The 18,107-nt window shown below is 41.6% G+C and overlaps 2 non-coding genes and 1 pseudogene across 2 annotated transcripts; 1 reads left to right on the top strand and 2 right to left on the bottom strand.

Annotated features, from left to right (window-relative positions):
• The first annotated feature begins 5,377 nt into the window (after positions 1-5,377).
• On the top strand, positions 5,378-5,486 carry LOC140286422 (U5 spliceosomal RNA; annotated as a pseudogene).
• Positions 5,487-8,736: 3,250 nt separating this feature from the next.
• LOC140286403 (U2 spliceosomal RNA) lies at positions 8,737-8,920 on the bottom strand. Its single transcript, XR_011911221.1, has one exon. It is a non-coding gene; the product is annotated as a U2 spliceosomal RNA (small nuclear RNA).
• Positions 8,921-9,228: 308 nt separating this feature from the next.
• On the bottom strand, positions 9,229-9,342 carry LOC140286411 (U5 spliceosomal RNA). The gene has a single exon (XR_011911228.1). It is a non-coding gene; the product is annotated as a U5 spliceosomal RNA (small nuclear RNA).
• Positions 9,343-18,107: the final 8,765 nt, after the last annotated feature.

Raw genomic sequence — 18,107 nt, 5'->3', positions numbered from 1 at the left:
GCAGAACACCTCTGCTCCCTGTTTTGATTATGTATGGTTTGACATTCGCACCTTCTCTCACCCACCTTTTACTATGGTCGGCCATTCACAGCTTCCTCTCCACCATACTTGTATGGTGGGATATTCACACCCACTTGCATCCGAAGACCTCCGCCCCCACTTTTGTTGATATTTAGTCGGTCATTCGCACCTTACCCGCTTTTGGCAAACTATGGCCTTCTTGCAGCCAAACACCTCTGATCTCGCTTTTGATGATGTAAGGTTGGGCATTCAGACCATGCTTCACCTGCTTTTCACCAAATATAGTCGGACATTCACACCCACTTGCATCCGAAGACCTCCGCCCCAAATTTTGTTGATATTTAGTCGGACATTCGCACCTTACCCGCTTTTGGCAAACTATGGCCTTCTTGCAGCCAAACACCTCTGATCTCGCTTTTGATGATGTAAGGTTGGGCATTCAGACCTTGCTTCACCTGCTTTTCACCAAATATAGTCGGACATTCACACCTTCTTGCAGCCGAACACTTCCGCTCCACCTTTTAGTGTTCTATCACACCTTTTTTTCACCGCATTTTATACATTATGGTTGGAAATTTTCAACCACTCTCATCCGAAGACCTCTCCTCCCGCTTTTGTTAATATATTTGAACTTTAGTCGGACATTCAAACCTTCTTGCAGCTGAACCACCTCCGCTCCCTGTTTTGATCATATATTGTCTGGCAATACTACCTTTTCTTACCCGTTTGTCAGTAATTATGCCTGGACATTCACACCTACTTGCAGCCGAACACAACCTCTCTCGATTTTGATGATGTATGGACCGGCATTCTTACCTTTTCTAACACATTTTTCAGCAATTATGGTCGGAGATTCACACCTACTCACAGCCGAACAACTCCGCTCCCGCATTTGATGGTGTATAGTCGGGCATTCTCACCCTTTCTCATCAGCTTTTTGCAAATTATGATCTGACATTCACACCTACATGCAGTCGAACAGCTCTGCTCCCGCTTTTGATTATGTATGGTTGGATATTCGAACCTTTTCTTAACTGCTTTTTACAAACTTTGGTTGGACGTTCACACCTTCTTGTAGCCGAACACATGCACTCCTGCTTTTGATGATGTATGGTTGGGCATTCGCACCTTTTTTTTACCCATTTTTCAGGTATTATGGGTGGACATTCACACCTTCTTGCAGCTGAACACCTCCTCTCCCACTTATGATCATGTGTGGTTTGATTTTCGAAAATTTTCTTTCATGTTTTCTAGCAATTATTGATGGACATTTAGACCTTCTTGCAGCTGAACACCACCTCTCCCGATTTTGATTATGTATGGACCGGCATTTTAACCTTTTCTAACACATTTTTCAGCAATTATGGTTGGAGATTCACACCTACTCACAGCCGAACAACTCCGCTACCGCATTTGATGGTGTATAGTCGGGCATTCTCACCCTTTCTCATCAGCTTTTTGCAAATTATGATCTGACATTCACACCTACTTGCAGTCGAACAGCTCTGCTCCCGCTTTTGATTATGTATGGTTGGATATTCGAACCTTTTCTTAACTGCTTTTTACAAACTTTGGTTGGACGTTCACACCTTCTTGTAGCCGAACACATGCACTCCTGCTTTTGATGATGTATGGTTGGGCATTCACACCTTTTTTTTACCCATTTTTCAGGTATTATGGGTGGACATTCACACCTTCTTGCAGCTGAACACCTCCTCTCCCACTTATGATCATGTGTGGTTTGATTTTCGAAAATTTTCTTTCATGTTTTCTAGCAATTATTGATGGACATTTAGACCTTCTTGCAGCTGAACACCACCTCTCTCGATTTTGATGATGTATGGACCGGCATTTTTACCTTTTCTAACACATTTTTCAGCAATTATGGTTGGAGATTCACACCTACTCACAGCCGAACAACTCCGCTACCGCATTTGATGGTGTATAGTCGGGCATTCTCACCCTTTCTCATCAGCTTTTTGCAAATTATGATCTGACATTCACACCTACTTCCAGTCGAACAGCTCTGCTCCCGCTTTTGATTATGTTTGGTTAGATATTCGAACCTTTTCTTAACTGCTTTTTACAAACTTTGGTCGGACGTTCACAATATCTTGCAGCCGAACACCTCCGCTTCCGCTTTTGATGGTGTATATTCGGGCATACGAACCTTTTCTTACCCGCTTTTTACAAACCAAGGTCGGACTTTCACACCTTCTCTTAGCTGAACAACTCCGCTCCCTCTTTTGATTGTGTACAGTCGGGTAATTTAACCTTTTCTTACCCTCTTTTTACCATCTATGGTCGGACATTCACACCGTCTTACAGCGGAACACCTCCGCTCCCTCTTTTGATGATGTATGGTTAGGCATTCGCACCTTTTCTTACCCATTCTTCAGTAATTATGGGTAGACATTCACACCTTCTTGCAGCTGAACACCTCCTCTCCCGCTTATGATCATGTGCAGTTTGATATTCGAAAATTTTCTTTCATGTTTTCTAGCAATTATTGATGGACATTCAGACCGTCTTGCAGCTGAACACCTCCGCTCCCACTTTTGATGATGTATAGTCGGGCTTTCGAGCCTTTTCTTCCCCGGTTTTTACAAATTATGGTTGGACATTCAGACCTTCTTGCAGCCGAAAACCTCCACTCCCTCTTTTGATCATACATTGTCGGGCATTCGCACCTTTTCTTACCCGCTTTTTACAAACCATGGTCGGACTTTCACACCTTTTAGTAGCCGAACAACTCCGCTCCCGCTATTGATTGTGTACAGTCGGGTATTTTAACCTTTTCTTACCCGCTTTTTACCAACTACGGTTGGACATTCACACCTTCTTACAGCAGAACACCTCCGCTCCCTGTTTTGATTATGTATGGTTTGACATTCGCACCTTCTCTCACCCGCCTTTTACTATGGTCGGCCATTCACAGCTTCCTCTCCACCATACTTGTATGGTGGGATATTCACACCCACTTGCATCCGAAGACCTCCGCCCCCACTTTTGTTGATATTTAGTCGGTCATTCGCACCTTACCCGCTTTTGGCAAACTATGGCCTTCTTGCAGCCAAACACCTCTGATCTCGCTTTTGATGATGTAAGGTTGGGCATTCAGACCTTGCTTCACCTGCTTTTCACCAAATATAGTCGGACATTCACATCTTATTGCAGCCGAACACTTCCGCTTTTAGTGTTCTATGAGGCATTCACATATTTTTTTTCACCGTATTTTATAGATTATGGTTGGAAATTCTCACCCACTCTCATCCGAAGACCTCTCCTCCCGCTTTTGTTAATATATAGTCGGGCATTCGAACCTTTTCTTACCCGCTTTTTACAAATTATGGTCGAAAATTCACACCTACTTGCAGCTGAATACTTCCGCTCCACCTTTTAGGTATGTATGGTTGGCATTTGCACCTCTTTTTATACTGATTGCTGAAGATTAAGTTGTTCTTTCTCAAACTACAATTTTTTTTTAATTGTTGAAACTTGATTTTAAGTGGATAAATAAGGAGGACAAACAGTTTTAAGTCAGGCTGATAGAAGGAATTAATTTTATAGCAAAATCTGTATTTCGTCATATGTCGAGAGATGCTTATTGCTGAAGAAGTTCTTTCTCATTCTACAAAGTACAACGTTGTTTATCGTTGAAACTTGATTAGACATGAATAAATATGAAGGACAAAGCAGTCTTAACTTGGTTTGAGTTAATGAATTCGTTTTATAGGAGAATCCGAATTCGTGCATAACTCATAAAATAGAGCTTATTTTCGGATTCCTGAAGAATGAGTCTGGTTCTTTCTCATAATACAAAGTTTGTTGTTTATTGTTGAAACTTCATCAGAAGTGAAGAAATAAATGAATGCCTATCAACAAATGTGGGATCTAAACTCTAGTGCTTCTTCTAAAATAATTTCCTTTCTCAATTTAGAAATGTGTGTGTGTAAGTCACAACACCCGTGACACCAAAACGGCTTTCTTTTCTCTACACTCTGCACTATGAGCACACACACCAAATCAGAAAGGCTTTTTTCTCTCTTTTCTACATTATGGACTGTGGGGACACAAAACCGCTCTCTCTCTTTTTTTTTTTTTATCGTGTGCCAGGGCGTTGTCTCACGTATTAGATTATGCTTAAGATACGAATGGGTTTATCAGTCACATCAGAATCCATACATACTGATCCTCCCGTAATAAAATGGTCGGATCTTATCAAACACACTTTGTTTCTTGTGACAATCAAGTCAGCGAAACAGCGTATACACGTCAAGACACTGAATCAAGTTTGCCACAAGAACTCATAAGTTTGGCAGTATTGCTCTGCCGTCAGCAATCATACACCCATTTTATTTTCGTGAGACATGTGCAAGCACCTGTTCATCTACTGTTCTATCACTATGAATTAGTGATCTATTATCAATAAGGATACTTCTACAACTACTATCAAAGTATGTCCAGACTTCTTATGTTGTCAGTTGCTATATATGAATAAGTGGGTAGCTACTGACAAGCATTAAGCATGTCACACAGCCCAAACATATAACATTTCAGGACACACCACACAGTTAACAACCACAGTGAAGTGTCAAAGCCCAAACATTCAACAGGACACTTACACAACACATTCAAATCAAACAGTCAGACAACATACAAGAACATATACCCCAGCCGGCATTGCTCCCTGCCTATTTTCGTACAGCACACTATGTGTGCGCACACCTTTATTCACAAACTCTTCAACTTATACTCTTTTACCGAAGCTGCTACAGCTCGATTGGCCGAATACCCTTTGATCCTATTTCGGTGAATTTGACATCTGCCTTACATATAACAGATTAGCGGTTTAGCAGTTTTAATTTAGTTTGAGTGAAGGAATTCATTTTATAGCGAAATCCGAAATCGTGAAGAACTCATGAAAGTAAGCTTATTCTCGGATTCCTGAAACTTTAGATTTGCTCTTTCTTTTACTGCAAAGTACAACGTTGTTTTTTTTGTTTAAATCTTTCTAGACATGGTAAATATTAAGGACAAAGCAGTTTTCACATAGTTTGAGTGAAGGAATTCATTTTATAGATAAAATCCCAAGAGTCTGCTGAGAAAAGAGAGTGAATGCGAAGTAGACTTTAACACGGCTATGGGAGCGAGCCGAGTGTGGGCTAACCGGGAGAATTGCTTGAAAGAAACGCGACACCGAATGAGCGATCAGAACAAAGCCTCAATACGGGATTCTCGTGGTGTTTTTGTTGCTGCCTTGTCTTTTGCACAGAGTAAAAGACAAGGCAGCCATCGAATAGGGCCCGATTGTTCCTAGTTGGTCAGCCGAGGAGCAGGGGGGGGGGGAGCAAGCGTCTCAACCAAGCAAAGCTCACAAGTCTTTTGCCTTTTACTAAAGATTTCTGTGGAGAGCAGCACTAATGAGTTGTTTCTATTTTTGGCAGGCTTTACCTTTGCGGGTGAAGCCCTTTCTGTCTGTGCAAAAGAAATCTTCTTACTGTGCAGAGTGACTTCTCTGAGTAGAGTCGCCTTACTTGTTGCGACTGTGCCGATGTTCGAAGCTGGAGTGCAAAGTTGTTGCTTGAATGGTGCTTGCTGGAGCGTGCGGGAGTGCAAAGTTATACCATTTAAAAGGGCTGAAGAGTGCTCAGTGCAGCGGGTGGGCGACACTCTGGCCACCTTGAAAACCGAGGTTACATCCACTACCAGGGGCAGCCCAAGTTCTGCCGCAAGTGTGGTGAGCATGGGCACCTGGTTGAGGCTTGTACCAAGGTGTTATGTGGGAAGAGCAGAGAAATTGGGCAAACTTTTGGAGAGTGTCCAAATGGCAGGAAATGTAATCTCTGTGGAGAATTAAATCACCTCTTCAGAGATTGCCCTAAATCTACTGCCAACAAATTAAAGACGGTAAAGCCACAGTCAAGCCAACAAAGAGAAGGACCAAAGGTGGCAGTTGGTGAACAAAGTGAAGAGGTTGACCCAATAAATTCAAACTTCCCGCCAAAAGCTTGGATTGGAAGTGAGGAGCAAAAAGGGGAGGGGCCTGTAGAGGCCTCACCACTCAGTGTTGAAGTCTGTGAGAATTCACAGGCAGAGGGTGGAGCTACGCTAAATGAGGAGGAAGAGCAGACAGGTGAGTCTAGTGAAGATACTCACCTCCCCGAAGGTCAACAGCCGAAGAGGAAGGCATCTGAGCCTCTGATTCCCCAGTGGTATCAGAGAAGAGGGGAAGGGTTAGGTCCCTTTCAGACAGTTCTTCAGTGGAAGAACCTAGAGTCTTCCCCTCCGACTCACCAAATGAGGTCTCCTTTTTAACTTCAGCTCTGCAATCAACCCCCAGGGACTCAAAGTTAAATGCAACATTGCGTCAGAGGCCAACACCGAGAGTCCGAAAAGGAAATATAGATCACCCTACTCACTTTTCACCTAAAGAAATGAAGGAAGAGCTAGTTTCCCAAGAAATAACCTGTGTGTAATTTGTTTTGATAACTTAGAAAAACGAAATTGACATACCTACTTTCCTTTATGCTTTTAATGGTTCTCACCTTCTCAACACTAAATGTGAGAAGTGTGAAATCAAAGACAAGAGCCCAGAGTATTTTATCCTTCTTAGACTCCATAAAATCAGATGTGTTTTTAATACAAGAATGTGGACTACCTTTTTAAAAAAACCATAGACAATGGGAGGAAATGTGGCCCCATTTATCGATATGGAGTGGCTCAAATCAAAATAAAAATGATGGTGTGGCCATTCTAATTAAAAATCCGCATGTTCTGGTGAAAGGTAGCACAGTGGTGAGAGACGGACGGGCACTTTTAGCACACTTGAATTTTATGGGGCAAGACTTTAACCTCTTAAATATTTATGGTTTCAATGGAAAAAATGAAAGGTATGACCTTTTAGAAGATATACAGCTTTACATGCTAGGGCAAGTACCTTTAGTTGTAGGAGGGGATTTTAACTGTATCTTGAGCAGGAAAGATAGAAAAAGAGCAGGGGTAGATTTTAAAGTGGATAAGACTTCGATTTTACTTCAGGGCATATGCAGGGATTTTAAGCTTACTGACTGTTTTAAAACCATGCATCCCAGAGAGGAGGGCTTCACCTGGTTTAGTCATGATGGCACCAGAGCCTCTCGCATTGATTATTTCTTTACTAGAGATTGCCCACCCACTGATGTTAGATTAACCCCTGTTTTCTTTTCAGACCACCTTATGCTCTCCTGCACCCTTTCACCCCCTTCTGGTGTGACGGTAGGAAGTGGTCTGTGGAAACTCAATTGTTCCCTGTTGGAGGATGAAATCATAGTCAGTCAGTACAGGGAATGTTATAAAGAGTGGCAGACCCTTCAAGACCTCTACGAAACACATGCACAATGGTGGGAAATGGTGAAGGAAATGACCCAGACTTTTTTTAAACAGCAAGGTAAACGTAAAAAAAGGAAAGAGAATAGATGTATGATGGGACTACATAAACGCTTACAGCGCTACTTTAAACTAAATCAGTGTGGCATAGACTTTAAAGAAGATATCAAAGATGTCAAAAAGGAAATGTCAGTTTTAGCAGAAATAAAGAGTAAAGGAATTTTTGTAAGAAGCAGGGAGCAGGAAATTGAGGAAGGTGAAAAAGAAAGAAAGTTATAAATAAAAAGGAGTGTATTCAAAATCTAAAAAGAGAAGATGGGTTTTTAACAAAATCCACACAAGAGATGATTGAAACTGTACATACCTTTTATAGTAACATGTACAAAGAGAAACCAGTGCACTTGGAAACATCGGCAGAAATCTTAAAATTCGTTGACAAAACCGTAAAAGAGAATGCACACTTGACACAGAATTTTACTGCTTTAGAGTTTAAAAAATGCCTAACAGGTTTTAAGAGAAGTCGAGCTCCGGGTTTAGACGGGCTTCCTGCAGAATTCTATCTGACCTATTGGGACCTTTTATCATCAGACATTTTAGATGTTTTTAAAGATTTTGAAAAACTCGACCGACTGCCTGACAGTTTTAGAGTGGGAATAGTGACTCTACTTTATAAAAAAAATGATAAGACTGACCTAAAGAATTGGAGGCCCATCACACTTTTAAACTTTGACTGTAAACTTTTTAGCAAGGTTTTAGCGACACAGATGTCCTCTGTTTTAGAGGAGGTAATTCACCCAGACCAAGCTTGTGCCATCTCAGGGAGACAACTCACCGACAGCCTCGTACTGATTCGAGACATCATTGATTACGCTAGAGACAGAAACACCCGGCTTGTCATCTTAAATTTAGACTTTGAAAAAGCATTTGATCGGGTCTCGCATCAATATCTCTTTCAGGTGTTGCAGCCATCGAAAAGGGCCCGATTGTTCCTACTTGGTGAGCTTTGCTTGGTTGAGACGCTTGCCCCCCCCCCCCCCCCCTGCTCCTCGGCTGACCAAGTAGAAACAATCTATTCGATGGCTGCCTTGTCTTTTACTCTGTGCAAAAGACAAGGCAGCCACAAACACCACGGGAACACCGTATTGAGGCTTTGTTCTGACCACTCATTCGGTGTCGCGTTTCTTTCAAGCAATTCTCCCGGTTAGCCCGCACTCGGCTCGCTCCCAGAGCCGTGTTAAAGTCCACTTCGCATTCACTCTCTTTTCTCAGCAGATTAAAAGAAAGTTTCATCTTGGGCTCCCTGAAACTTCCATCCTGCACCGCTGTTTGCTTTTTCACAAGAGCAGAGGAGAGCGCACCGTTCCCAGCGGCACTGCAGTACCGGGTCGAGGCTTGGAGTGAACGGAGCAAGCTTCTTTTTCAACTCCTATTCTTAAAAATCCATTTAATATGTTGTCCTCGTATAGAGGACATATTAAACTGATAAGAACAGATACTACACTTGATCTTAGCCAAAAGGCCGAGAAGCGATAACTGTCCACTGTTTCAGGTCCGAGGGCCCTTGCTGGCACAATGCGCACTTGTAGCAGTGTTCTTTTTATGGCCATAGGTGGCCAGAGTGTCACGTTGCACCTCCGCCAACCCGCTGCACTGAGCACTCTTCAGCCCTTTTAAATGGTATAACTTTGCACTCCCGCATGCTCCAGCAAGCACCATTCAAGCAACAACTTTGCACTCCAGCTTCGAACATCGGCACAGTCGCAACAAGTAAGGCGACTCTACTCAGAGAAGTCACTCTGCAAAGTAGCAAGATTTCTTTTGCACAGACAGAAAGGGCTTCACCCGCAAAGGTAAAGCCTGCCAATAATAGAAACAACTCATTAGTGCTGCTCTCCACGGAAGTCTTTAGTAAAAGGCGAAAGACTTGTATGTTATGAAGAGAAACCAGAGTACGATTATCCGTCACTGCGGGAGCAGGGCATCAGGCTAGTTGGTATAGCCACCTTCCCCATGGTGAGCTTTGCCCCCCCCCCCTTGCTCCTCGGCTGACCAAGTAGGAACAATCGGGCCCTATTCGATGGCTGCCTTGTCTTTTACTCTATGCAAAAGACAAGGCAGCAACAAAAACACCACGAGAATCCCGTATTGAGGCTTTGTTCTGACCACTCATTCGGTGTCGCGTTTCTTTCAAGCAATTCTCCCGGTTAGCCGACACTCGGCTCGCTCCCATAGCCGTGTTAAAGTCTACTTCGCATTCACTCTCTTTTCTCTGCAGACTCTTGGGATTTTATCTATAAAATGAATTCCTTCACTCAAACTATGTTAAAACTGCTTTGTCGTTCATATTTACCATGTCTAGAAAGATTTAAACAAAAAAAACAACGTTGTACTTTGCAGTAAAAGAAAGAGCAAATCTAAAGTTTCAGGAATCCAAGAATAAGCTTACTTTCATGAGTGCTTCACGATTTCGGATTTTGCTATAAAATGAATTCCTTCACTCAAACTAAATTAAAACTGCTAAACCGCTAATCTGTTACATGTAAGGCAGATGTCAAATTCACCGAAATAGGATCTAAGGGTATTCGGCCAATCGAGCTGTAGCAGCTTTGGTAAAAGAGTATAAGTTGAAGAGTTTGTGAATAAAGGTGTGCGCACACATAGTGAGCTGTAGGAAAATAGGCAGGGAGCAATGCCGGCTGGGGTATATGTTCTTGTATGTTGTCTGACTGTTTGATTTGAATGTGTTGTGTAAGTGTCCTGTTGAATGTTACATGTTTGGGCTTTGACACGCTTCACTGTGGTTGTTAACTGCGTGGTGTGTCCTGAAATGTTATATGTTTGGGCTGCGTGACATGCTTAATGCTTGTCAGTAGCTACCCACTTATTCATATATAGCAACTGACAACATAAGAAGTCTGGACATACTTTGATAGTAGTTGTAGAAGTATCCTTATTGATAATAGATAAACTAATTCATAGTGATAGAACAGTAGATGAACAGGTGCCTGCACGTCTCACGAAAATAAAATGGGTGTATGATTGCTGACGGCAGAGCAATACTGCCAAACTTATGAGTTCTTGTGGCAAACTTGATTCAGTGTCTTGACGTGTATACGCTGTTTCGCTGACTTGATTGTCACAAGAAACAAAGTGTGTTTGATAAGATCCGACCATTTTATTACGGGAGGATCAGTATGTATGGATTCTGATGTGACTGATAAACCCATTCGTATCGTAAGCATAATCTAATACGTGAGACAACGCCCTGGCACACGATAAAAAAAAAAAAAGAGAGAGAGCGGTTTTGTGTCCCCACAGTCCATAATGTAGAAAAGAGAGAAAAAAGCCTTTCTGATTTGGTGTGTGTGCTCATAGTGCAGAGTGTAGAGAAAAGAGAGAAAAGAAAGCCGTTTTGGTGTCACGGGTATTGTGACTTACACACACACATTTCTGAATTGAGAAAAGAAATTATTTTAGAGGAAGCAGTAGAGTTTAGATCCCACATTTGTTGATAGGCATTCATTTATTTCTTCACTTCTGATGAAGTTTCAACAATAAACAACAAACTTTGTATTATGAGAAAGAACCAGACTCATTCTTCAGGAATCCGAAAATAAGCACGAATTCGGATTCTCCTATAAAACGAATTAATTAACTCAAACCAAGTTAAGACTGCTTTGTCCTTCATATTTATTCATGTCTAATCAAGTTTCAACGATAAACAACGTTGTACTTTGTAGAATGAGAAAGAACTTCTTCAGCAATAAGCATCTCTCGACATATGACGAAATACAGATTTTGCTATAAAATTAATTTCTTCTATCAGCGTGACTTAAAACTGTTTGTCCTCCTTATTTATCCACTTCAAATCAAGTTTCAACAATTAAAAAAAATTGTAGTTTGAGAAAGAACAACTTAATCTTCAGCAATCAGTATAAAAAGAGGGTAACAAAAGCTGCAAATGCCAACCATACATCACTAAAAGGTGGAGCGGAAGTATTCAGCTGCAAGTAGGTGTGAATGTTCGACCATAATTTGTAAAAAGTGGGTAAGAAAAGGTTCGAATGCCCGACTAAATATTAACAAAAGCGGGAGGAGAGGTCTTCGGATGAGAGTGGGTGAGAATTTCCTACCATACAAGTATGGTGGAGAGGAAGCTGTGATTGGCCGACAATAGTAAAAAGCAGGTGAGAAAAGGTGCGAATGTCAAAACATACATGATCAAAAAAGGGAGCGGAGGTGTTTGGCTGCGACAAGGTGTGAATGTCCACCCATAATTAATGAAAAACGGGCAACAAGTAGGTTCGAATGCCCAACCATACATCATCGAAAGCAGGAGTGGATGTGTTTGGCTTCAAGAAGGTATGAATGTCCATCAATAATTGCTATAAAACATGAAAGAAAATTTTCGAATATCAAACCGCACATAATCATAAGCGGGAGAGGAGGTGTTCCGCTGCAAGAAGGTGTGAATATCCACCCATAATTACTGAAAAATGGGTAAGAAAAGGTGCGAATGCCCAACCATACATCATCAAAAGCAGGAGTGGATGTGTTCGGCTACAAGAAGGTTTGAATGTCCGACCATAGTTTGTAAAAAGCGGGTAAGAACAGGTTTGTATGCCCGACTGTACACAATCAAAAGAGGGAGCGGAGTTGTTCAGCTACAAGAAGGTGTGAAAGTCCGACCATGGTTTGTAAAAAGCGGGTAAGAACACGTTCGTATGCCCGAATATACACCATCAAATGCGGGAGAGGAGGTGTTCGGCTGTGAGTAGGTGTGAATCTCCAACCATAATTGCTGAAAAATGTGTTAGAAAAGGTAAGAATGCCGGTCCATACATCATCAAAAGCGGGAGAGATGGTGTTCGGCTGCAAGTAGGTGTGAATGTCCAGCCATAATTACTCACAAATGGGTAAGAAAAGGTAGTATTGCCAGACCATACATGATCAAAACAGGGAGCGGAGGTGGTTAAGCTGCAAGAAGGTGTTAATGTCCGACTAAAGTTTGTAAAAAACGGGTAAGAAAAGGTGCGAATGCCCGACAATGTATGATCAAAAGAGGGAGCGGAGGTTTTCGGCTGAAAGAAGGTCTGAATGTCCAACCATAATTTGTAAAAACCGGGGAAGGAAAGGCTCGAAAGCCCGACTATACACCATCAAAAGCTGGAGCGGAGGTGTTCAGCTGCAAGAAGGTCTGAATGTCCATCAATAATTGCTAGAAAACATGAAAGAGAATTTTCAAATATCAAACCGCACATGATAATTAGCGGGAGAGGAGGTGTTCAGCTGCAAGAAGGTGTGAATGTCCACCCATAATTACTGAAAAATGGGTAAGAAAAGGTGCGAATTCCCAACCATACATCATCAAATGCACGAGTGGATGTGTTCGGCTACAAGAAGGTTTGAATGTCCGACCTTAGTTTGTAAAAAGCGGGTAAGAAAAGGTTCGAATGCCCAAACATACACCATCAAAATAGGGAGCGGAGGTGTTCCGCTGTAAGAAGGTGTGAATGTCCGACCATAGTTGGTAAAAAGCGGGTAAGAAAAGGTTAAAATACCTGACTGTACACAATCAATAGCGGGAGCGGAGTTGTTCGGCTACTAAAAGGTGTGAAAGTCCGACGCTGGTTTTAAAAAGTGGGTAAGAAAAGGTTCGAATGCCCGAACATACACCATCAAAAGAGGTAGCGGAGGTGTTCCGCTGTAAGACGGTGTGAATTTCCGATCATAGTTGGTAAACAGCGGGTAAGAAAAGGTTAAAATACCCGACTGTACACAATCAAAAGAGGGAGCGGAGTTGTTCAGCTACAAGAAGGTATGAAAGTCCAACCATGGTTTGTAAAAAGCGGGTGAGAGAAGGTTCGAATACCCGAATATATACCATCAAAAGCGGAAGCGGAGGTGTTCGGCTGCAAGAAGGTGTGAACGTCCGACCAAAGTTTGTAAAAAGCAGTTAAGAAAAGGTTTGAATATCCAACCGAACATAATCAAAAGCGGGAGCAGAGCTGTTCGACTGCAAGTAGGTGTGAATGTCAGATCATAATTGCTGAAAAATGTGATAGAAAAGACTAGAATGCCGGACAATACATCATCAAAAGCGGGAGAGGTGGTTTTTCGGCTGCAAGTAGGTGTGAATGTCCAGCCATAATTACTCACAAACGGGGGAAGAAAAGGTAGTATTTCCAGACCACACATGATCAAAACAGGGAATGGAGGTGGTTCAGCTGCAATGTGTGAATGTCTGACTAAAGTTTGTAAAAACCGTGTAAGACAAGGGGCGAATGCCCGACAATGTATGATCAAAAGAGGGAGCGGAGGTTTTCGGCTGCAAGGACTGAATGTCCAACCACAATTTGTAAAAATCGGGGAAGAAAAGGCTCGAAAGCCCGACTATACACCATCAAAAGCGGGAGCAGAGGTGTTCAGGTGCAAGAAGGTCTGAATGTCCAACCAAAAATTACTGAAAAATGGGTAAGAAAAGGTGCGAATGCCAAATCATACATCATCAAAAGCAGGAGCGGATGTGTTCGGCTACAAGAAGGTTTGAATGTCCAACCATAGTAAGTAATAGGCGGGTAAGAAAAGGCTCGAATGCCCGACTATATACCATCAAAAGCGGAAGCGGAGGTGTTCGGCTGCAAGACGGTGTGAACGTCCGACCAAAGTTTGTAAAAAGCAGTTAAGAAAATGTTCGAATATCCAACCAAACATAATCAAAAGCGGGAGCAGAGCTGTTCGACTGCAAGTAGGTGTGAATATCAGATCATAATTTGCAAAAAGCTGTTGAGAAAGGGTGAGAATGCCCGACTATACACTATCAAATTTGGGAGCGGAGGTGTTCGTCTGTGAGTAGGTGTGAATGTCCGACCATAATTGCTGAAAAATGTGTTAGAAAAGGTAAGAATGCCGGACCATATATCATCAAAAGCGGGAGAGGTTGTGTTCGGCTGCAAGTAGGTGTGAATATCCAGCCATAATTACTCACAAACGGGTAAGAAAAGGTACTATTGCCAGACCATATATGATCAAAACAGGGAGCGGAGGTGGTTCAGCTGCAAGAAGGTTTGAATGTCCGACTAAAGTTTGTAAAAAGCGGGTAAGACAAGGTGTGAATGCCCGACAATGTATGATCAAAAGAGGAGCGGAGGTTTTCGGCTGCAAGAAGGTCTGAATGTCCACCCATAATTACTGAAAAATGGGTAAGAAAAGGTGCGAAAGCCCAACCGCACATGATCATAAGTGGATGAGAAGGTGTTCGACTGCAAGTAGGTGTGAATGTAAGATCATAATTTGTAAAAAGCGGGTAAGAAAAGGTAAGAATGCCCAACCATAAATTATCAAAAGCGGCAGCAGAGTTTCGGCTGGTATTTATCAATGTCTAGATAGATTTAAAAAAAAAACAACGTTGTACTTTGCAGTAAAAGAAAGAGCAAAACTGAAGGATCAGGAATCCGAGAATAAGCTTCTTTTCATGAGTTCTGCACGATTTCGGATTTTATGTATAAAATGAATTCCTTCACTCAAACTAAGTTAACACTGGTTTGTCCTTCATATGTACCCATTTCTACATATATTTCAAGCATAAACTTCCTCATACTACCCTGAATGAGAAAGAACCACACTTGTGATTAAGCCATACGCCCCTTTTGAGGAGTTCTGCATGATTTGGGATTTTATCTATAAAATCAATTCCTTCACTCAAACTATGTTAAAACGGCTTTTACCTTCATATTTATCAATGTCTCGATAGATTTAAACAAAAAACAACGTTGTACTTTGCAATAAAAGAAAGAGCAAATCAAAAGTTTTAGGAATCCGAGAATAAGCTTATTTTCATGAGTTCTGCACGATTTCGGATTTTATGTATAAAATGAATTCATTCACTCAAACCAAGTTAAAACTGCTTTTTCCTTCATATTTATCAATGTCTAGATCGACTTCAACAAAGAACAACATTGTATTTTGCAGTAGAAGAAAGAGCAAAACTGAAGGATCAGGAATCCGAGAATAAGCTTCTTTTCATACGTTCTGCATGATTTGGGATTTTATGTATAAAATGAATTCCTTCACTCAAACTAAGTTAACACTGCTTTGTCCTTCATATGTACCCATTTCTACATATATTTCAAGCATAAACTTCCTCATACTACCCTGAATGAGAAAGAACCACACTTGTGATTAAGCCATACGCCCCTTTTGAGGAGTTCTGCATGATTTGGGATTTTATCTATAAAATCAATTCCTTCACTCAAACTATGTTAAAACGGCTTTTACCTTCATATTTATCAATGTCTCGATAGATTTAAACAAAAAAACAACGTTGTACTTTGCAGTAAAAGAAAGAGCCAATCAAAAGTTTTAGGAATCCAAGAATAAGCTTACTTTCATGAGTTCTGCACGATTTCGGATTTTATGTATAAAATGAATTCATTCACTCAAACCAAGTTAAAACGGCTTTTTCCTTCATATTTATCAATGTCTAGATCGACTTCAACAAAGAACAACATTGTATTTTGCAGTAGAAGAAAGAGCAACACTGAAGGATCAGGAATCCGAGAATAAGCTTATTTTCTTATGGGCAAGTGGGAACTGCTTTGTCCTTCATATTTATCAATGTGTAGATGGATTTCAACTTCTTCTACTGCAAAGTCCAATGTTTTTCTTTGTTGAAGTCGATCTAGACATTGATGAATATGGAAGGACAAAGCAGTTTTAACTTGGTTTGAGCAAAGCAATTCATTTTATAGCAAAATCCGAAATCGTGCAGAACTCATGAAAGCAGGCTTATACTCGGATTCCTGAAACTTTAGATTTGCTCTTTCTTTTACTGCAAAGTACAACGTTGTTTTTTTGTTTAAATATTTCTAGACATGGTAAATATGAAGGACAAATCAGTTTTAACATAGTTTGAGTGAAGTAATGCATTTTATAAGCAAAATCCCAAATCATGCAGAACTCACGAAAAGCTTTTTCTCGGTTTTCACTGCTTTTTACAAACTTTGGTCAGACGTTCACACCTTCTTGCATCCGAAAACCTCCGCTTCCGCTTTTGATGATGTATATTCGGGCATTCGAACCTTTTTTTACCCGCTTTTTACAAACCATTGTCGGACTTTCACACCTTCTTGCAGCCGAACACCACCTCTCCCGCTTTTGATGATGTATGGTCCAGTATTCTTACCTTTTCTAACACATTTTTCAGCAATTATGGTCGGACATTCACACCTACTCACAGCTGGACACCTCCGCTCCCGCTTTTGATCATACAAATGTCGGGACATCGCTCCTTGTCTTACCAGCTTTTTACAAACTTTAGTCGAACATTCACACCTTCTTGCAGCTGAACACCTCCGCTCCCGCTTTTGATGATGTATAGTCGGGCTTTCGAGCCTTTTCTTACCCGGTTTTTACAAATTATGGTTGGACATTCAGACCTTGCAGCCGAACACCTCCGCTCTCTCTTTTGATCATACATTGTTGGGCATTCGCACCTTGTCTTACCCGCTTTTTACAAACTATAGTCAGACATTCACACCTTGAAGCTGAACCTCCGCTCCCTGTTTTGATCATGTATGTTCTGGCAATACTACCTTTTCTTCCCCCGTTTGTGAGTAATTATGGCTGGACATTCACACCTACTTGCAGTCGAACAGCTCTGCTCCCGCTTTTGATTATGTTTGGTTGGATATTCGAACCTTTTCTTAACTGCTTTTTACAAACCATGGTCGGACTTTCACACCTTCTTGTAGCCGAACAACTCCGCTCCCGCTAATGATTGTGTACAGTCGGGTATTTTAACCTTTTCTTACCCGCTTTTTACAAACTATGGTCGGACATTCACACCGTCTTACAGCGGAACACCTCCGCTCCCGCTTTTTATGGTGTATAGTCGGGCATTCGAACCTTTTCTTACCCGCTATTTACAAACTATGGTAGGACATTCAAACCTTCGTGTATCCGAAAATCTCCGCTCTCTCTTTTGATCATACATTGTCGGACATTCGCACCTTTTCTTACCCGCTTTTTAAAAACCATGGTCGGACTGTCACACCTTCTTGTAGCCGAACACATCCGCTCCCGCTATTGATTGTGTACCGCCGGGTATTTTAACCTTTTCTTACCCGCTTTTTACCAAGTATGGTCGGACATTCACACCTTCGTACAGCGGAACACCTCCGCTCCCTCTTTTGATGGTGTATGTTCGGGCATTCAAACCTTTTCTTACCCGCTTTTTCCAAACTATGGTCGGCTATTCACAGCTTCCTCTCCACCATACATGTATGGTGGGATATTCACACCCAATTGCATCCGAAAACCTCTTCAAACCTTCTTGCAGCTGAACCACTGCGGTCCCTGTTTTGATCATATATGGACTGGCAATACTACCTTTTCTTACCCGTTTGTGAGTAATTATGGCTGGACATTCACACCTACTCACAGCCGAACAACTCCGCTCCCGCATTTGATGATGTATAGTCGGGCATTCTCACCCTTTCTCATCAGCTTTTTGCAAATTATGATCTGACATTCACACCTACTTGCAGTCGAACAGCTCTGCTCCCGATTTTGATTATGTTTGGTTGGATATTCGAACCTTTTCTTAACTTCTTTTTACATATTTTGGTTGGACGTTCACACCTTCTTGTAGCCGAACACTTCCACTCCTGCTTTTGATGATGTATGGTTGGGCATTCACACATTTTTTTTTGCCCATT

The sequence above is a fragment of the Leuresthes tenuis genome, unplaced genomic scaffold, assembly GCF_036924035.1.
Source record: "Leuresthes tenuis unplaced genomic scaffold, fLeuTen1.0.hap1 SCAF_91, whole genome shotgun sequence".
NCBI lineage: Eukaryota > Metazoa > Chordata > Actinopteri > Atheriniformes > Atherinopsidae > Leuresthes > Leuresthes tenuis.
This window is presented reverse-complemented; position numbering and strand designations above follow the sequence as displayed.